Raw genomic sequence first — 21,956 nt, forward strand, 5'->3', positions numbered from 1 at the left:
TCTTGCTCTGTCGCCCAGGCTGGAGTGCAGTGGCCGGATCTCAGCTCACTGCAAGCTCCGCCTCCTGGGTTTACGCCATTCTCCTGCCTCAGCCTCCCGAGTAGCTGGGACTACAGGCGCCCGCCACCTCGCCCGGCTAGTGTTTTGTATTTTTTAGTAGAGACGGGGTTTCACCGGGTTAGCCAGGATGGTCTCGATCTCCTGACCTCGTGATCCGCCCAACTCGGCCTCCCAAAGTGCTGGGATTACAGGCTTGAGCCACCGCGCCCGGCCATGAAGATTTTTTTAACTCATATTATACACACTACTTATACACATTGCTATTTTTACTTAATGTATCTTGGAATGAGGTCCCAATGAGTATATATTGTGTTACATAACTGGTTTAATAGCTACACTGTAGTCCATTATATGGATATAACTTAACTTTTTTATTTTCCTTTTGAGACAGAGTCTCCATCTGTCGCTGAGGCTGGAGTGCAGTGGCACAATCTTGGCTCACTGCAACTTCCGCGTCCTTCTGCCTCAGCCTCCTGAGTAGCTGGGACTACAGGCGTGTGCCACCAGGCCTGGCTAATTTTTTGTATTTTTAGTAGTGATGGGGTTTCACCGTGTTAGCCAGGATGGTCTCGATCTCCTGACCTTGTGATCCGCCCGACTCTACCTCCCAAAGTGCTGGGATTACAGGCATGAGCCACTGCACCTGGCCATAACTTAATTTATTTAACCAATCTGTGGCCAATCATCATTTAGGCTTTTTCTAGTTTTTCATTATAACAAACAATGCTGTAATAAATATCCTTGTGTATGTATCATTTTACTCATATATGAATCCTTCACAATTAATTCCTAAAAGCATAATTGCTCAAAGATAATACACATTTTAAGTTTGGATATACCTAGGTCAAACCAGTTTTCAATGTGCTTGGATTGTACAATCACGTTGCAAGTGCTAACAAAAAAACAACTCCTTTGCTTAGTTTGAGAAGACTTTTGGGATTAATCGGTCTTGACTTAAGATAATTGAAACCCAGAAAATAAAAAATAATATTACTGAAACCTCAGGAAGATACTAAAATTAATAACAGTAACAATAGGAAGGAATTAAAAAGTATAAAGTAATGTAGAAATGAACTAAACTCACATCACTGATATTTTAGAATAGCTTTTAAGTGTAAGTGTAGCAATAAACTTGTAACAATTCTATGTATTCTTTTTTTTTTTTTTTTTGAGACAGAGTTTTGCTGTGTCGCCCAGGCTGGAGTGCAATGGTGTGATCTCTGCTCACTGCCACCTCCACCTCCTGGGTTCATGCAATGCTCCTGTCTCAGCCTCCCGTAGCTGGGATTACAGGCGTGTGCTACCACACCTGGCTAATTTTGTGTTTTTGTATTTTTAGTAGAGATGGGGTTTCACCATGTTGGCCAGACTGTTCTCCAACTCCTGGCCTCAAGTGGTCCGCCTGCCTTGGCCTCCCAAAGTGCTGGGATTACAGGCGTGAGCCACCCCATCTGGCCAATTGTATGTTATTCTTTTTTTTTTTTTTTTTTTTGGAGATGGAGTCTTGCTCTATCACCTAGGCTGGAGTGCCGTGGCAGGATCTTAGCTCACTGCAACCTCCACTTCCCATGTTCCAGGTATTCTCCTGCCTCAGCCTCCTGAGTAGCTGGGATTACAGGCTCCCGCCACCATGTCCGTCTCAATTTTGTATTTTTAGCAGAGATGGGGTTTCACCATGTTGGCCAGGTTGGTCTCAAACTCCTGACCTCAGGTGATCCTCCCACCTTGACCTCCCAAAGTGCTGGGATTACAGGTGTGAGTCACCGCACCCAGCCTTGTGTGTATTCTTTATAAACATCTTCACTTTAAGATGTTTAAAGTGCCTGAAAGAATAAGTTATGGCCGGGCGCAGTGGCTCAAGCCTGTAATCCCAGCACTTTGGGAGGCCGAGACGGGCGGATCACGAGGTCAGGAGATCGAGACCATCCTGGCTAACACGGTGAAACCCCGTCTCTACTAAAAAATACAAAAAACTAGCCGGGCGAGGTGGCGGGCGCCTGTAGTCCCAGCTACTCGGGAGGCTGAGGCAGGAGAATGGTCTAAACCCGGGAGGCGGAGCTTGCAGTGAGCTGAGATCCGGCCACTGCACCCCAGCCTGGGCGATAGAGCAAGACTCTGTCTCAAAAAAAAAAAAAAAAAAAAAGAATAAGTTATACTAAAGGAAGACTACATTGTTTAAGGGGAAGAACTGAATTAGTGATCAACATTTAAATGTTTATGAAAACTTTGGTGTTTTGCTTATCAGCTACAAGAACTTAATAAACTTAAAATTATACAAGCTATAAAGAGCACTATTATTCTCTATGCACCAAGCTTCCTGATCATTAAACAATTCATCAATTATTTCATGTAAAACTGACCACCCAGAAAGTAGCACCATGTTGTCAATTACCTCACGGTTTCCTCTACTCACAGGCACTCACTCACTGTACTTCCCCAGATGAATACCAAAGGAATACAAGTGTCTCTTCTTTAAAACCTAAATGCACCCTTTGATATTATTATTATTACTACTACATATTACGCTCTTAGTATTCTTTTATCAACCAAATAGCCTATGATATATGATAGCCAGGCATCGTGCTAGATACTAAAGAGTCAAAAATTATCCAGAAAGATCTGGGAACAGAGTTCCTTCTTGTATAGTGCTCACTTTAAGCCCTCCTTTCTGGTCTCTCCTCCTGGCCTTCCTCTGGTTAAAGGGATGTCTTCAAATGCTGTACCTTCCAAGCAGGATGGCATGAAACATTCCCACTTCAACAGCTCCATACCATGCTTGTTGCATTCTCAACACTCCTTATCTTTGCCCCAGAGGGCAGCCTCCCAGACTGAATTTTTGCATGGGGGATCTGCTCCTCTCTTTTAAATTCAGCCCTCATTAATGTAAAAAAAAAAAAAAGTCTTAACGAAATGAGAAAGAAAACTTCCTCAACTTGATGAGTAGCATCTACAAAATACCTACTGTTGGGAAAGACAGTCACCGTGGGTCTCTCACATTCTTAGGCATCTTGCTGGGTATGCCTAGAATGCAAGATTCTAACTACTCATTTCCCAGGGTTATTTATGCAGCTGATAACCTTGAGAGAAGAGGTAAGAGCACAAACAGCAGGCTTGCTTACTGCTGACTATAAAAGCAATGGATTATCCAGGCTCAGTGTTCCTCAGTGGCTATGCCTGTGCACTGCATGAATAGCATCCATATAGACCCTCATGTTGTCCCCATGGGAGCTGAGAGAAAGAGGAACTGATGAACACTGATGCCTATGCTGCTTGCTGTGCCATGAGTAATTAAGTCTTTGTCTCTGATCCAGGAGTCTCATGTTTTCCGCCAGCATTCATGAAACTAACAGGCTAATGTATTAGCTTGTATGTAGGAAAATATCAAATCCTAGAGTTAATATTATACCTAATGTTGAAACACTGAAAAATGTCCCCCTGAATCCAGGAAAAAAAGAATAATGTGTATTATCATCATTTCTTTTTAACAATGTACTAAAGGGCTTGGTCAGTACAATAGGGCACGATGAAGAAATAAAAGGTACAAAGATTGGTAGGAAAGAAATAAAACGATCATTATTCACAGATGATAAGTTGCAGACATAGAAAATCCTAAATAATCAATAAACTCTTAAAATTAGCAAGTGAATTAAATAACATGGTCTCATATAGGGCCAATAGACAAAAATCAATTGCATTTCTAGTAACAAGTAATTGGAAATTTTTTAAAAATGTAAATACTATTCAGAGTTTCGATAATAAACATCAAATACCCAGGTATAAAGCTAGCAAAAAATGTTGCTAACAACGACAACAAATTGGTAAGAGAAATTAAGGATCTTAACAAATGTAGACATATACCATATGTACTATAGACTGAATATTGATGTCAATTCTCCCAAAATGAACAGTTTTTGTTTTTGTTTTGAGATAGGGTCTTGCTTTGTCATCCAGGCCGGAGTGCTGTGGCACAATCAAAGCTCGCTGTAGCCTCAACCTGAGGGGCTCAAGCGATTCTCCCACCCCAGGCTGCTGAGAAGCTGGGAGTAGAAGCACACCATCAAGTCCAGCTATGTGTTTGGAGTTTTGTTTCTTTGTTTGTTTGCGTGTTTGCTTGGTTTTAGTTTTGTTTTTGTTTTTTGTTTTTTTTGTAGAGACAGGGTCTCACTATGTTGCCCAGGCTTGTCTTAAACTCCTGGGCTCAAGCAATCCTCCAGCCTTGGCCTCCCAAAGTGCTGGGATTACAGATGTGAGCCACTGCATCGGGCCCCAAAATGAACACATAGATTACGTAAACAAAACCCCAGCAAGGCTTTGGGGGGTATGAGGTAAAAATTAGCAAGTTGATTCTAACATTTATTTGGAAATTGGAAGAGCTTATAATAGCCAAGATAGTTTGGAAAAGAAAAAAAGTAGGAGGACTAAAACTACAGATTTCAAGACAGCAGTCCATAGAAGAGAATAAATAAAACCAAACAATATAGAGTCCAGAAAGACAGCCACATAGCCACATGTATATACTGTCAACTGATTTATGAGAAAGACTCCATGCAACCAACCTTCCTTCCTTCCTTCCCTCCCTCCCTCCCTCCCTCCCTCCCTCCTTCCTTCCTTCCTTCCTTCCTTTCCTTCCTTGTCTCACTCTGTCACACAGGCTGGAGTGCAGTGGCATGATCTTGGTTTACTGCAATCTCTGCCTCCCAGGTTCAAGTGATTCTCCCACCTCAGCCTCCAGAGTAGCTGGGATTACCACCACGCCCAGCTAATTTTTGTATTTTTAGTGGAGACAGGGTTTCAACATGTTGGCCACGCTGGTCTCAAATTCCTGACCTCAGGTGATCTGCCTGCCTTGGCCTCCCGAAGTGCTGGGATTACAGGCATGAGCCACCATGCCTGGCGAATGTTTTCACATTCAAAATAGTGTAGCCTGCTACAATCAACCAGGATGTGGGGGAACCCAAATGCAACGAATGATCTTTAAATGTAAGAAAAATGAGTAGCAAAACCACACTGAAAAAAGTGGCAAAGAAAATAACTAAATTGAGTAACTTTGGAAGATGTTTTTTACTATATACTATAAGCTTAAAGAAAAGAGCTACACAGAGATTCTCTACTGTAGTTAGTAAATTTGTTTTTTACACAGGTCCGGGTTAGCAACTCTGAACTAATTTGCATGTATTCTAGGATAGCGCTAATTATTGATTCTGAGAAGCAGATTTCTCTCTGTTGGAAAATGAAGTAACCAGCAAATGGCTAAATTTGATGGGAGACAATTCTCCATGGGTCTTGCATGTTTCTGCGTATCTTGCAAGCAGAGGTACTAAGTGCTTTTGTTCTGCACTATTTTGCCAAGTTGTTTATACAGTGAACGGCCTTGGAAGACAGAGTTCATCTCCTTCTACAGCAAAGGGTAGGCATTCTAACTTCCCATTATAAAAAATTCAGGTTTCCTAGGGTCAAGGGAACACACAGATACCCATGTATTTTGCATAATCCTGGGTGTATGACTGAATCAGTGCCAAGAGAATGTAGATATTCTGAAGATTGCCATGAGCAACAAAGCATCCTTTGTCTCTGACTCAGAAGTCTAATGTCTTCTGAACGTATCTGTGATACTGACAAGCTAACTTACTGGCTTACAACTAGGGTAAAATCTCAGATATTTCATAGTTCTTGGGGAAAAAAAATATCCTGTGGTACTGGAATAGAATTGAACATATGAGTGTAAACTGGTGTGTTTTTAACATATAAATAAATAGACATAAATGTGTGTATAGACATTTGTGTATTTTCTCACTGTCTGCACTGACCAGAACCAGAGCAAAGACACACCAGTAGTAATAAGCACACCAAGTGCCCAGATCTTGGTTTAAAAATTCATTCTCCAATAAAAGAAACTAACACTGCTTGGAGAAATTGCTGAGCCCAGAGATGGAAGAGGGAAGATACAAGATGAGCCTGGAATATCTTATGGTGCCAGAAAGCGGGGTCCGGGGGAAGCTTTAAAAAAATGATCACACGTTGGAAAGGACACAAGAGCCAACTTAAGGAGCTTCTGATGGCCAAATCTGGGAAATTTTAAACAGCAAAATAAATAAATAATAATAATAGAGAATAGAATAAAATAAATGTCCATAAGTCCATAGGTAGACAATTGAATAAACAAATGGGGATAAAAGAAAAACTTCAGCTGAATTAAATGTAAAGGAGTTTCACTGGGCAATGAACGATTCGCAAATCAGGCAACCCCCAGAATCACAGCAGATTCAGAGGCACCCCAGGGATGCCTTGTGGTCAGAACACATTTATAAACAAAAAGAAAGGGAAGTGACGTACAAAAATCAGAAGTGAGGTAGAGAAATAGCTCAACTGGTTACAAGTTGGTATTTGCCTTTTGTTTTCTTCCTTGAGATGGATTTTCGCTCTTGTTGCGCAAGCTGGAGTGCAATGGCATGATCTCGACTCACTGCAATTGTCCTGTGTCAGCCTCCTGAGTAGCTGGGATTACAGGCGCACTCCACCACACCTGGCTAATTTTTTGTATTTTCAGTAGAAGTGGGATTCCACCATTTTGGTCAGGCTGGTCTCCAGCTCCTGACCTCAGGTGATCCGCCTGCCTTGGCCTCCCAAAGTGCTGGGATTACAGGCGTGAGTTACTGTGCCCGGACGGTGTTTGCCTTATTTAACACAGTTTGAACACTCACCAGTAGTATGAGTGGTTGAAGTATTGCTGCTGGGATTGGTCAAGACTCAGCTTGTTACAGGCACACAAGTTAGGTTTCCAATTCTGTCTACCTATTAGGATACAGTTCATCCGTAAGGACTCAAATATAGAAATACAAAGTCCTTCTCAGGCCATATTTAGTTCACTTTAACAGGAGGAAGAAGAGACAGCTCTTCCTTATTGTAGAATTTAAATTATCAAAGTGTAAGAAATGATAGAAGGAGAAAAGCACCACTAGGCAAACATCACAGTAATAATTGTTACAGGTAAAAAAATAATAATAATAATTGTTACATTGTAAAAATTGGTTTTTACAATGAATGTTAAAACCAATGGGTGAGAAAGCATGATGAGAAATCGGATTTTTGCATAGTTTCAAATTATTTCTCCACAAGATACTTACTAAATAAAGTGGGAAAAACAGTAATTTTACAGAGGAGAAATCTGGCAAACAACATTGTTACCAAGTTTTCAAAGTTAACATTGCCAACGAGATATACTAATATATATATATCTCCTGATGTGACGCACTGAGAAGAGTTTAATGTCATTTCTGTGACCTTCTTGCCAAAACTGCACGGTCTAAATCTAACCATAAAGAAACATCAGGTAAACCCAAATTGAAAAATATTCTACAGGCCGGGTGTGGCAATCCCAGCACTTTGGGAGGCTAAAGCAGGAGGATAGCATGAAACCAGGAGTTCAAGACCAGCCTCGGCAATATAGCAAGATGCTATCTCTACAAAAAGAAAAGAAAAGAAAAGAAATAGCCAGGAGTGGTGGTGTATACCTATAGTTCCAGCTACTCAGGGGCTGAGGTGGAAGAATTGCTTGAGCCCTAAAGGTTGAGGCTGCAGTGAGCCATGATCATGCCACTGCACTCGCATTCGCACTCCAGCTTGGATGATGGAGGAAGACCTTGTCTATTAAAAAAAAAAAGTGGCCAGGACCAGGTGCGGTGGCTCACACCTGTAATCCCACTACTTTGGGAGGTCAAGTCGGGCGGATCACCTGAAGTCAGGAGTTCGAGATCAACCTGGCCAACATGGTGAAATCCCATCTCTACTAAAAATACAAAAATCAGCCAGGGGTGGTGGCAGGTACGTGTAATCCCAGCTACTCGGGAGGCTGAGGCAGGAGAATCACTTGAACCGGGGAGGCAGAGGTTGCAGTGAGCCGAGGTCGCGCCATTGCACTCCAGCCTGGGGGTCAAGAGTGAGACTTCGTCTCAAAAAAAAAAAAAAAAAAAAAAGCGGCCAGGCGCAGTGGGAGGCCAAGGCAGGTAGATCATGAGGTCAGGAGTTCAAGACCAGCCTGGCCAATATGGTGAAACCTCGTCTCTGCCAAAAATACAAAAATTAGCTGGGCATGATGGTGTGTGTCTATAGTCCCAGCTGCTCAGGAGGCTGAGGCAGGAGAATCACTGGAACCCAAGAGGCGGAGGCTGTAGTGAGCCTAGATCGTGCCATTATACTCCAGCTTGGGTGACAGAGAATCCGTCTCAAAAAATAAGAGAGAGAAAGAAAGAAAAAAAAAAAAGAAAAAAAAAGATATTTTCCAAAATAACTGGCCAGTACTCTTCAAAAGGGTCAAAGTCCTGAAAGATGAAAAGGATTAAAGAACTCTCACAGATGGAAGGAGACTAATGAAACAAGACAATTCAATGCAGGACCTTGGATTGGATCCTGAAACAGTAAAGAAAATTTAACAAAATATGAAAAAAGTCTCTAATTTAATTGAAAGTCTTCCTATCAGCATAAATTTCCTGGTTTTCATCATTGTACTATGGGCACCTGAAAAGTATTTGCAAATTCCTTATACTATCTTCACAATGTGAAAATAAAATTTTAGGCAGGGCATGGTGGCTCACACCTGTAATCCCAGCACTTTGAGGGGACGAGGCGGTTGGATCACCTGAGGTCAGGAGTTCGAGACCAGCATGACCAACATGGCGAAACCCTGTCTCTACTAAAAATACAAAATTAGCTGGCCGTGGTGGCACAAGCCTGTAATCCCAACTACTTGGGAGGCTGAGGCAGGAGAATTGCTTGAACCTGGGAGGCGGAGGTTGCAGTGAGCTGAAATTGTGCCATTGCACTCCAGCCTGGGCAGCAAGAGGGAAACTCTGTCTCAAAAAAAGGAAGGAAGGAAGGGAGGGAGGGAGGAATATTTTTAAAAAATTAAAAAGGGGAAAGCGGACACAAAAAAGAGGATATACACTGGGGCTGGGCACGGTGGCTCATGCCTGTAATCCCAGTACTATGGGAGGCCGAGGCGGGCAGATCACAAGGTCAGGAGATCGAGACCATCTTGGCTAACACAGTGAAACTCCGTCTCTACTAAAAATATAAAAAATTAGCTGGGCGTGGTGGTGGGCACCTGTAGTCCTAGTTACTCGGGAGCCTGAGGCAGGAGAATGGCGTGAACCCGGGAGGCGGAGCTTGCAGCGAGCCAAGATCACGCCACTGCACTCCAGCCTGGGTAACAAAGGGAGACTCCATCTCAAAAAAAAAAAAAAAAAAAAAAAAGAGGATATACAAATGCCCAGTAAAAATACAAAAAGGTGCTGAACATCATTTCACATCAAGGAAATACAAATTAAAACTATGATGAGGCTGGATGCAGTGGCTCACACCTATAATCCCAGGACTTTCGGAGGCTGAGGCGGGCAGGAGTTTCACATGGTAAAACTCTGTCTCTACTAAAGATACAAAAATTAGCTGGGTGTGGTGGTGTGCACCTGTAATCCCAGCTACTCAGGAGGCTGAGGCAGGAGAATCACTTGAACCTGGGAGGCGGAGTTTGCAGTGAGCTGAGATCACACCACTGCACTTCAGCCTGGGCAACAGAGCAAGACTCTGTCTCAAAAAACAAAACAAAACAAAAACCTATGATGAAACTGTACCATACAACAAACAAAATAGTTAAAAGACTAACAGTACCAAATTATGGAGAGGATATGAAGCAACTGGAACTCTTATACATTGCTGGATGGAGTGTAAACTGGAACACCCCCATGAGAGCGTGGTAGCATCTATTAAACATTAGCCTACCCTATGAGCTAGGAATGCCACTCCTAAGTATCAACCCAGGAGAAAAGCCTTCATGTGTTCACCAAACACAGCGTAGAGTGTTCACAGCTGCAGCATCATTTGTAACAGCCCCAAACTGGAAACTATCCAAATAGTCATTAACAATGTAATCGACTAATATACTACAATATATCCCCAATGTAATGAGAACTATGTACAATTATGCTGAACAACATGAATGAATTTCACAAACATAATATATAACAAAAGAAGCCTGGCATAAAACAGTACATGCTATATAACTACATATATACAGGAAGTTCTAGAATGTGTAAGGGAGCCAGATGCACTGGCTCATGCCTATAATCCCAGCACTTTCGGAGGCCAAGGCGGGCGGATCACCTGAGGTCAGGACCAGCCTGGCCAATATGGAGAAACCCTGTCTCTACCAAAAATACAAAAATTAGCCGGGCATGATGGTTGGGTGCCTGTAATCCCAGCTATTCAGGAGGCTGAGGCAGGAGAATCGCTTGAACCCAGGAGGTGGAGGTTGCAGTGAGCCAAGATCACGTCACTGCACTCCAGCCTGGGCGGCAAGAGCAAGACTCTGTCTCAAAAAAGAAAAAGAAAAAAAGAATGGATAAAACTAGTTAATGATGATAGAATTCTCAATAGATTGTTTGGGGGAGAAATCACTGAGAAGAGGCATGAGGGAACCATCTCAGGTCCTGGCAAAGTTCTTTGTATAGATCTAGGAGTGTTATACAGCTGTACACTTAAGATTTGCACACTCTATCTATGTATCTATTGACAGCCTCCTGCTCTGTTGCCCAGGCTGAAGAGCAGTGGTGTGATCACTGCTTACTGCAGCTGCAAAGTACTGGGCTCAAGCGATCCTCTCATCTCAACCTCCTGAGTAGCTAGGACTTATAGGTGCCAGCCACCATGCCCAGCTAATTTTTTATGTATGTATGTATGTATGGTAGAGTTAGGGTCTAACGATGTTGCCCCGGCTGGTCTCCAACTCCTGGCCTCAAGCGATCCTCTTGCCTTGACCTGGCAAAGTGCTGGGATTACACACGAGCCCCCACACCTGGCTTAAAATTTTTTTTTTAACTCTTGGAACTATGCTTTGGTAGTGATAAGGAACAATAAGATATTTCAGCCGGGTGCGGTGGCTCACGCCTGTAATCCCAGCACTTTGGGAGGCCGAGACGGATGGATCACGAGGTCAGGAGATCGAGGCCATCCTGGCTAACACAGTGAAACCCCGTCTCTACTAAAGAATACAAAAAATTAGCCGGGCGTAGTGGCGGGCGCCTGTAGTCCCAGCTACTCGGGAGGCTGAGGCAGGAGAATGGCGTGAACCCAGGAGGCGGAGGTTGCAGTGAGCCGAGATTGTGCCACTGCACTCCAGCCTGGGCGACAGAGCGAGACTCCGTCTCAAAAGAAAAAAAAAAAAAAAAGATATTTCAAACACTGCTGTTCAACTACAAATTTGTGCAGCCACTCTGGTATATATTTTGACACTGTTTAGTAAAGTGGAAGATATACGAACCAGCAATTCTGCTGGTAAATAAGCATGTGTACCCCATGTGAAAGAATGTTTGTGGCTGTGTTGTTTATAAAATAAAAAACTATAAATAACTAATATGGGCATCATTACTAGAAAGGATGAATAATTGTGGTGTACTTCAAAAGCGAGAATACAATATAGCAAAGAAATTGAATTAACCGCTATTTTATCTAATAGAAATGATTCACAGAATTGTAAAAATAAACCAAAGACAGTATGACAACATTAATATAAAGTTTTAAAATGGGGAAAAACTGGAGTATAATGCCTAGAGAAGTATACTTAAGTGATAAAACCTCACACTGATAAGTCTATCCAGTCACACAAACCTGATCACATCCCCACCATGGGGACATTCAGCTACAGACAATCCACGCCCAAAGCAACAGGGTCGCACACGGAGGGCCTCCATCGGTCACATAAGCACAAGTGCACACTTACCGAAGAGACATTCACAGTCACAACCACATTGTCACAACCACATTGTCGGCGCACACCTGTACCCGGTCACAGTCACGATCACACATTAACCACAGCCACACACACAGATAGAAACATGCAGTTACTCGCAGGTATCCCCACCTGAACTCTGCCGCACAGTCACACAGCACACAGTCGCACATCACTACGGGGACAAACGCGGTAACACTCAACCAGACACCAGCTCCCCACGGCCGCACACACAATGCCGCACGTGGTCCCGCTCCCTCTCACACACACCAGCAGCCACAGTCTCCGAGGCCGTGCTGCACACGGTGTGAGCGTTGGAAACACACTCATCACAAGAGCAGCCTGTCACAATCGCGCGATCATTCACCACACACCTCCACACAGACGCAAGCGCACACTTTCAACCTCACCTCCACCGCCGCACAAAGCCGAGGCCCGGCCCCCGGCCCCGCCCTCTCCCGGGTTCCTCACCTCCGGCCTTACGAGCTTCCGAAGCAGCAGAATCCTCCCCAGCACTGGGGTAGTTGCTGGTAAAGCCCTCAGGGTCCCGCCAGCGCGTGACTTGGATGCTGAATTCCCGCGAGAAATACAGTCTTGCCGAGGAGTCCTCTGGGAAACGTAGTCAGAGACGTATCAAGGGCGGAGAAGATGGCTCCCGATTGTCAGAATTGCTGTCCGCGCCTAGCGTCAGCCCAGCCGAAAGGATCGCCCCCCTCATCAAACCGCTCGCGCCCCAGAGGCCTCACGGAGCCCTGGCTCAGGCTCGAGCCTTGGCCCCCAAAGAAAGCCACTCCGACGTGTTTGAGATGGGCTTAGTTCCCGGACCCGTCCTACTGCCCCCAGGCGCTGGACAGCCTCAGAAAGAGGACAAGTCCACACGGAAAGATAATCGCACAGCTGAGCCTTCTGGGAGATGTAGTTCGGAGCTGGGAAGGCGGTTGGACCCTCCGAAAGTCATCTTAATTGCTCTCACAGATAAGCCGGCGCTGCGCTGTAGGCCTGAGTGCTGTGCGCCCAGAGTACGCAGGCGCAAACACGCCGGGTTGCTGTTTTGGCCTTTTAGTGCTTCTTAGTGCAGAGGGGTTATGGGACCAGAGGTTGTGAGACTCAAAACTAATTGGAGAGGCAGAAGGGGTGTAGACCAGGAACCTGCGACGTGATGGGGGAGGTCGAAGGAAAGGAATCGCCAAACGTGGGACAGGTTTGGAGAGGCAGAAAGAGAGGAGTGTGAAATTGCAAAGGGCAGGTGTTATTCTGAGTTCTGTGTACTTTGTGATAAATGAGTGCAACAGGAAGTAAGAGGAGTTTCACTTTCTCCTTCTGCAATTATTTGTGTACTTGGACTAAGTATATCTTATGGCCAATATTTGACTGCTTTTGACCTATAAAGATATTGTATAAACAGTAATGCATAGCTTAATAATAAGGATATATTTTAGCCGGGCGCGGTGGTTCACGCCTGTAATCCCAGCACTTTGGGAGACTGAGGGGTTCGAGACCAGCCTGGGCAACATAGTATAAACCCCATCTATATTAAAAATGCAAAAATTGGCCAGGCGTGGTGGTGCGCACCTGTAGTCCCAACTACTCTGGAGGCTGAGGCAGGAGAATCACTTGAACCCAGGAGGCGGAGGTTGCAGTGAGCCGAGATTGCACCACAACACTCCAGCCTGGGCGACAGAGTGAGACTCGGTCTCAAAAAAAAAAATACATTCTGAGAAATACATTGTTGGGCAATTTCATCATTGTGTAATAATTTCATCATTATAGAGTGTACTTACACAAACCTAGACAGTATAGCTGACTGAATACTTAGGCTATATGGTATAACCTGTTGCTCCTAGACTACAAAGCTATACAGCATGTTACTCTACTGAATACGGTACTTGTACTGAATACAGTTGGAACGCTTTAGGGACCAGCCCCACAGGGTCTGTGGGTTTTTCTCCCCGTGTGTGGAGATGAGAGATCATAGATGTAAAGACAAAAGACAAAGAAATGAAAAGACAGCTGGGCCCGGGGGACCACTACCACCAAGACGCAGAGACCAGTAGTGGCCCCGAATGTCAGGCTGCGCTGTTATTTATTGGATACAAGACAAGGGGGCAGGGTAAGGAGTGTGAGTCATCTCCAATGATAGGTAAGGTCACATGTCCACTGGACAGGGGGCCCTTCCCTGTTTGGAAGCTGAGGTGGAGAGAGAGTGAAGACAGCTTGCACCATTATTTCTGCATATCAGAGACTTTCAGTACTTTCACTCATTTTGCTACTGCTATCTAGAAGGCAGAGCCAAGTGTACAGGATGGAACATGGAAGCAGACCAGGAGTGTGACCACTGAAGCACAGCATCACAGGAAGACGGTTAGGCCTCCAGAAAACTGGGCAGGCCTGACTAATATCAGGCCCTCCGCAAGACGGGGTGGACTAGAGTCTTCTCTAAACTCCCCCAGGGAAAGGGAGACTCCCTTTGCTGGTCTGCTAAGTAGCGGGTGCTTTTCCTTGCCACTGACGCTACCGCTAGACCACGGTCTGCTTGGTAACAGGCATCTTTCCAGATGCTGGCATTACCGCTAGACCAAGGAACCCTCTGGTAGCCCTGTCCAGGCATAACAGAAGGCTCACACTCTTGTGTCTGGTCACTTCTCACCATGTCCCTTCAGCTCCTATCTCTCTATGGCCTGATTTTTTTCTAGGTTATGATTGTAGAGTGAGGATTATTATAATATTTGAATAAAGAGTAATTACTACAAACTAATGATTAGTGATATATATAATCATATCTGTGATCTATATCTAGTATAACTCTTGTTATTATATATATTATACTGGAACAGCTCATGCCCTCAGTCTCTTGCCTCAGCACCTGGGTGGCTTTTACCCACAGAACACAATGGTAAGTATTTATGTATCTAAACATATCTAAACACACAAAAGCTACAGTAAAAAATCAGCATACGAAGTAAAAAATGGTATACCTGTATAGGGTACTTACCATGAATGGAGGCTGCAGGACTGGAAGTTGCTCTGGAGAGTCGGTGAGAGGTGAGTGAATGTGAAGGCTGGGACATTACGGTACACCACTCTAGACTTTATAAACACTGTACACTTAGGCTACATTAATTTAAAGTTTTTCTTCCATAATCCTTCCTTGCTGTAACTTTTTTACTTTATAAACGTTCAAAATTTTAAAAACTTTTTGACTCTTCTGTAATATCACTTAGCTTAAAACACAAACACATTGCACAGCCCATGTGGGATCCGTATTTCTTGGTAAGGAAATGTTCCAGGTCAGATGTCATTCTTATGTGACCACGTAGAGGTAGAAAGACTGCATATATGATACCGCCTTTCCCAACCAGGGGTTCATATTCTAACATATCACAACAATGCCCAATATTTATGGGGTCATAGAAAATAGGATTCACTATGGTTGGAGAATTTCCAGAGCCAACTTAAGTTCAGGAATGCTGGCAATGAGAATGGTGAGTGGGAATCTAGTGTAATGATTTACATAGTTGAAACTATTAACTGGACCAGGCACGGTGGCTCACGCCTGTAATCCCAGCACTTTGTGAGGCTGAGGTGGGTGGATCACCTGAGGTCAGGAGTTTGAGACCAGCCTGGGCAACATGGTGAAACCCCGTCTCTACTAAAAATACAAAAATTAGCCAGGTGTGGTGGCGGCCATCTGTGATACCAGCTACTCAGGAGGCCAAGACAGGAGAACTGCTTGAACTTGGGAGGTGGAGGCTGCAGTCCACTGAGATCATGCCACTGCATTCAAGCCTGGGCAACAGAGCAAAGACTCCATCTCAAAATAAAAATTAAAAATTAAATAAAACATATTTCTGATAGCCATTATTTTTCTGTTTGGGGCAATTTTAAAGTTTTTCTTTTGTCACAAAAACAGGAGTGTACCTATGCAAAGACTTGAAATAGACCATCTTTTTTTTTTTTTTTTGTGTTGGAATTTTGCTCTTGTTGCCCAGGCAGGCTGGAGTGCAACGGCGCGATCTCGGCTCACCACAGCCTCCATCTCCCAGGTTCAAGTGATTCTCCTGCCTCAGCCTCCCAAGTAACTGGGATTACAGGCTTGCACTACCATTGCCTGGCTAATTTTGTGTTTTTAGTAGAGACAGGGTTTCTCCATGTTGGTTGGGCTGGTCTTGAACTTCCGATCTCAGGTGATCTGCCTGCCTCAGCCTCCCGAAGAGATGGGATTACAGGCATGAGCCACTGTGCCTGGAAAATAGGCCATCTTTTTAAACAAAAGGCAATGATTCACAAAAGTCTATGAATAGAACATGTAACTAGTTGATATAAATCTAATAGGATTTGTTAAAAATCAGTCAAATCTAATACATCTGAAGTGTTCTTGTATAAAATACCACGAAAAGAAGACTTTATTAATGTCTAAAAACAATGGGTTTGTTCATAGACAGTATGACAAGTTACCATTAAAAGTGTTTCTGGAGACATAAGGAAATGCAACATTATTCTTCCTGAACACTTTGAGTTCAAGACTTTCCACTCAATAAAATAGGAAAGGATCTGAAACTGAGAAAATGTATTTTGAGTACAAACAGCTTGGGAAACGTAATACTTTTTTTTCTTTTTTGCATCATCAGAGGGTTTTACTGAACTCATGACTAACTTCCTAACTCAGTATGCAATTCAGATGTGAGCGTGGGACCGGGCGCAGTGGCTCACGCCTGTGATCCCAACACTTTGGGAGGCTGAGGCAGGTGAATCACCTGAGGTCAGGAGTTTGAGACCAGTCTGGCCAATATGGTGAAACCGCATCACTACTAAAAATACAAAAATTAGCTGGGCGTGGTGGTGTATGCTTGTAATCCTAGGTACTCGGGAGGCTGACACAGGAGAATCACTTGAACCTGGGAGGCAGAGGTTGCAGTGAGTCCAGATCTCACCACTGCACTCCAGCCTGGGTGACAGAGCAAGACTCCATCTCAAAACAAAACAAAACAAAAAACAGATGTGAGAGGAGAAACGTGTCTCACAGGAGCCTGTACTGTCTTCAATCCTATGTATGCAGGTATCTACCACAGGCAAACAGTTTTCTCCCCATTTTGTAGCAATATTATCTTCCTACTAGCAAAAAGAGTTAAACAGCCCCTGTAGACTGAAGGGACTAGAGTCACGGGATGAAGCTTTCCTCTTAATATTTTTTATTTTGATGTTTGAACTCTTTTTTTTTTTTTTTTTTCCTTGAGACAGAGTCTTGCTCTTTCACCTAGGCTGGAGTGCAGTGGCACAATCTTGGCTTACTGCAACCTCCACCTCCCAGATTCAAACAATTCTCCTACATCAGCCTCCCGAGTAGCTGGGATTACAGGCGCTCACCACCACGCCCAGCTAATTTTTGTATTTTTAGTAGAGACGGAGTTTCACCATTTTGGCCAGGCTGGTCTCGAACTCCTGACCTCAGGTGATCCACCTGTTGGGCTCCCAAGTGCTGGGATTACAGGCATGAGCCACCGTGCATGGCCTGATCTTTGAACTCTTTTTTTTTTTTGAGACAGAGTCTGGCTCTGTCGCCCAGGCTGGAGTGCAGTGTCCGGATCTCAGCTCACTGCAAGCTCCGCCTCCCGAGCTTACACCATTCTCCTACCTCAGCCTCTGGAGTAGCTAGGACTATAGGTGCCCGCTACGTCACCCGGCTAGTTTTTTGTATTTTTTTTTTAGTAGAGACGGGGTTTCAACGTGTTAGCCAGGATGGTCTCGATCTCCTGACCTCGTGATTCACCCATCTCGGCCTCCCAAAGTGCTGGGATTACAGGCTTGAGCCACCGCACCCGGCCTGATGTTTGAACTCTTAAGGCAACATTCTAGAGAACGGTGTTTGGGACCTGCTGTGCCCAAGGGACCAATAAAGAAAAAAGCTCTATTATTTGTGGTTTGATGCACAGATGAAAAACTTAACACACAATAACGGAAGTTGGTTGTTATTAAGTCACATCCTAGTCTTTCAGCGCTTCCATAAGCAGACGACATCTTCAGTTGTCTAGCTCTTGTAGTTTTAGCACTGTGACATCAGTGATGCCTCTGTCCAGAATCAGTTAAAAAGACTGTAATATTTTTTTCTTAGTTCATCTATTTTTCACTGGCTCATGGTCCCAAGTGTGTCAGAATGATTACCTTTGGGCATTCTTTGCTATTGCTCATTAGGGTGCTCTCAGTTGTCCCCATGTTTTGTAGGCTGGTTGGGAGAGGGAGCTTGGGAAGGATGTGCCACTCTCAGGAGGTTGTAAGTCATTGGGACGCCTCCAGGGATGATTCCTTCCATGGCTGCAGGAAGTCCTACTGGAGCCACGCCCATGATGCCTGGCAGATACCTGTATGTTGCACGGTTGAGCTCGGGATGAATTGCTTGCTGGTCTGTTGCTGACCAAGGTGCTGATGTGACAAATAATTCCTTGTTCACACAGTTTCTTAAGCTTTCTGGGATGCGAACTGTGATGGCTCAGCGAATCTCAGTGGCAGCTGCCTCCTTCATCTCCAGCGACGCCTGCTTGCTGTCCCAGGCAGTGTGCGGAGTGCAGATGAGATTTGGCGCATCTTTCAAAGGAGCCTGAGCAAAGCTAACGGGCTCCGATTTGTGCAAGTAGAGGGCTGCCCCTCGTATCCTGTCCTCCTTGAGGGCCTGTGGTAAGGCTTTCTCGTCCACCAGGCCACCACGGGCTGTGTTCACAAGGAATGCTCCCTGCCTCATCTGCTTTATAGTCAAGTCAATGACGAGGTGGTGGTTATGTTCACTGAGATTGCAGTGCAAGGAGACGCAGTCACTCTGATACAGCAAATCCTGCAGGGTGTATCGGCATCCCCTCTGCACGCCCTGGGACTGCTCTATCCCGTCCTACAAGTAGGGGTCATAAAATATGACGCTGAATCCAAAGGCCTTGGCTCGAACTACAACCGCCTGCCCTGTGTGACCGAAGCCCATGAGGCCTAGCGCCTCCCCATGAATGTGGGCCACTCCCGAGGCCATCTCGAGGATCTGCTCCAGGCTCTGAACCTGTGTGCCTTCCCACAGTGCCTGGTACAGCCACGTGTTCCTCCGGCACAGATTGAGGATGTGGCAGACAGTGGAGTCGGCTGCCTCTTCCACGGCTGCAGAGGGGTGTTGCACATAGTAATCTGGAGCTTGCTGGTAGCCTTGATGTCTACATTGTTGTAGCCACTTGCCTATCCACACGATCACTCTCAGGACCTTGAACTTCTCCAGGTCCTCCCTGGTGAGGGTGACGGTGGTACATCATGGCGCCTACGGTTTTGTTTAGAACCTTCTCGTGGATCCCCTGTGTGGACTGTGCATCACAGAAGGCTGCGGTGGCCCAGATCCTTCAGGATGGGCATCTCCATGGTGCGGTCAGAGCCATCCAGCAGTGCCAGCAGCGGGAGGGGGTGCAGGGGGCCGTTTGTGATCTGGAGGTGAAGACCTTCATAAATTCTGTCCAATCGCTGTCTTGTGATTTTGTGTTTATCCACAAGGGCATCTTTACAGAAGTTTGCAACTCTCAGATCAAAAGTCAAGGCAGGCCTGGCATGGTGGCTCGTGCCTGTAATCCAAGTGGCTCGTGCACTTGGAAGGTCGAGGTGGGAGGATCCCTTGAAGTCAGGAGTTTGAGACCAGCCTGGCCAACATGGGGAAACACCATCTTTACTAAAAATATAAATATTAGCTGGGCGTGGTGGCACACTCCTGTAATCCCAGCTACTCGGGAGGCTGAGGCAGGAGAATAGCTTGAACCCAAGAGGTGGAGGTTTCAGTGAGCTGAGATCACATCACTGCACTCCAGCCTGAGCAACAGAGTCAGACTGTCTCCAAAAAACAAACCAAAACAACAACAACAAAACAAAAGGCAAAGCAGTCCTCTAAAAACTTACAGAAACTCACAGAAGTGTGCGTGCATGACACCACTATGAACCCAAAATATATCTGTCCACAAACTCTGTAGTTCACAGGATGCGCTGTCCATCGTTTTTTTTTTTTTGGTCATCAGGCTGTTGGAGTACAGTGGCACGATCTCGGCTCACTGCAATCTCCACCTCCTGGGTTCAAGGGATTGTCCTGCCTCAGCCTCCCGAGTAGCTGGGACTACAGGCGCCCACCACCACGCCCGGCTAATTTTTTTGTATTTTTAGTAGAGACGGGGTTTCACCGTGTTAGCCAGGAAGGTCTCGATCTCCTGACCTCGTGATCCGCCCGCCTCAGCCTCCCAAAGTGCTGGGATTACAGGCATGAGCCACCGCGCCCAGCCTTATTTTTTTAATTTATTTTTTCTTTTTTTTTCTTTTCCTTTTTTTTCTTTTTTGAGACAGAGTCTCACTCTGTCGCCAGGCTGGAGTGCACTGGCACGACCTCGGCTTACTGCAACCTCCACCTTCCAGGTTCAAGTGATTCTCCTGCCTCAGCCTCCAGAGTAGCTGGGACTTCAGGTGCCTGCCACCATGCCCAGCTAATTTTTGTACTTTTAGTAGAGATGGGGTTTCACCGTATTGGCCAGGCTGGTCTCAAACTCCTGACCTTGTAATCTGACTGCCTTGGCCGCCTATATTGCTGGGATTGCAGGCATGAGCCACTGCGCCCGGCTAATTTTTTTTTTTTTTTGAGACGGACTCTCGCCCTGTTGCCCAGGCTGGAATGCAATGGTGCGATCTTGGCTCACTGCAACCTCTGCCTCCTGGGTTCAAGCAATTCTCCTGCCTTAGCCTCCTGAGTAACTAGGATTACAGGCGCCCACCACCATGCCTGGTTAATTTTTGTATTTTTATTATAGACGGGTTGCACCATGTTGGTCACGCTTGTCTCGAACTCCTGACCTGGTGATCTCCCCGCCTCAGCCTCCCAAAGTGCTGGGATTACAGGCGTGAGCCACCGTGCCTGGCCCCAAACATTTATTATTTATTATTCCTTATATTACATTTCCAGGAGCTACTATATATTTTTTATATTTTCATTTTATTTTTAATTAAGAAGTAATAATTGCATGTATTTATGGGGTACAATTTAATGTGTACATTGTATTCATCGCGATGTGTATACAATGACACGGGTACATTGTGGAGTAATTGAATCAGCTTTTCCAAGTGTCTTTTCTTCTAGCATCTCCAAACCTCTCCTCAAGTTAACTTCAAGCCTTGAGAGACACAAAGTGCTCTCCCTTAAACTGGGTTGCTTTGATTCCCAGTGGAAAGGTGAGTCACAGAGGGAGGCTCTCTCTCTCTTTCACGTGCTTGGGTTTCACTCACTTTTATCAGCTGGCCACTGCCGCAGGGGCTGATTGCTCCCACTCCCTTCCCCAGGTTCTGGGTTATCGTTCATGATTCCAGTGGATTTCCATTTTTCTTCTTGAAATAAAGTGCGCAGAGTTTATCTTTATGCACTACCATGCTATTCCCAAGTGGCTGAGGCATGCTGTAATCTGCCATCTTGGACGAAGAGAAGTTTTATGTTTGATGTCACAGTTTACATGTAATTTGTGTCAATTAACAAATTATGGGTGTTTTGTCTTTTTTTTTTTAGTCGGAGTCTCGCTCTGTTGCCCAGGCTGGAGTGCAATGGCGCAATCTCAGCTCACTGCAACCTCCACCTTCCAGGTTCAAGCAATTCTGCCTCAGCCTCCCAAGTAGCTGGGACTACAGGTACGTGCCATCATGCCCAGCTTATTTTTTGTAGTTTTAGTAGAGATGGGGTTTCATCATGCTGGCCAGGCTGGTCTTGAACTCCTGACCTCGTGATCCGCCTGCCTGGGCCTCCCAAAGTGCTGGGATTATAGGTGTGAGCCACCGCACCTGGCCTCCAGTTTTGTCTTTTAATCTTCAAACTAGAGAGAGAATTGATTTACACCTCACCATTACAGTATTAGAGCGTTGTGAATTTGACAATATACTTATTTTTTATCTGTAAGTTCATTTTCGTTTTTTTGTTTTTTAAGATGGAGTCTCATTCTGTCACCCAGGCTGGAATGCGGTGGTGCGATCTTTGCTCACTGCAACCTCGCCTTGCGGGTTCAAATGAACCTCCTGCCTCAGCTTCCCGAGTAGCTGGATTACAGGCGTGTGCCACCATGCCTAGCTAATTTTTGCATTTTTA

At 45.0% G+C, this 21,956-nt stretch overlaps 1 protein-coding gene and 2 pseudogenes across 6 annotated transcripts in view; 1 reads left to right on the top strand and 2 right to left on the bottom strand.

Annotated features, from left to right (window-relative positions):
• Positions 1-12,398, bottom strand: part of ZNF566 (zinc finger protein 566) — a 57,421-nt gene extending 45,023 nt beyond the window's left edge. For all 6 annotated transcript variants that reach the window (XR_013410515.1, XR_013410514.1, XR_013410513.1 and 3 more), the window contains exon 1: positions 12,311-12,398. The gene's annotated coding sequence lies outside the window, so the exon portion shown is untranslated. The remainder of the gene's footprint in view (positions 1-12,310) is intronic.
• An 89-nt stretch (positions 12,399-12,487) lies between these two features.
• LOC100424308 (uncharacterized) lies at positions 12,488-13,251 on the top strand (annotated as a pseudogene).
• Positions 13,252-18,014: 4,763 nt separating this feature from the next.
• Positions 18,015-19,839, bottom strand: LOC719182 (C-terminal-binding protein 2 pseudogene; annotated as a pseudogene).
• Between the last annotated feature and the right edge of the window lie 2,117 nt (positions 19,840-21,956).

Source organism: Macaca mulatta, chromosome 19 (genome assembly GCF_049350105.2).
Source record: "Macaca mulatta isolate MMU2019108-1 chromosome 19, T2T-MMU8v2.0, whole genome shotgun sequence".
NCBI classification, from domain to species: domain Eukaryota; kingdom Metazoa; phylum Chordata; class Mammalia; order Primates; family Cercopithecidae; genus Macaca; species Macaca mulatta.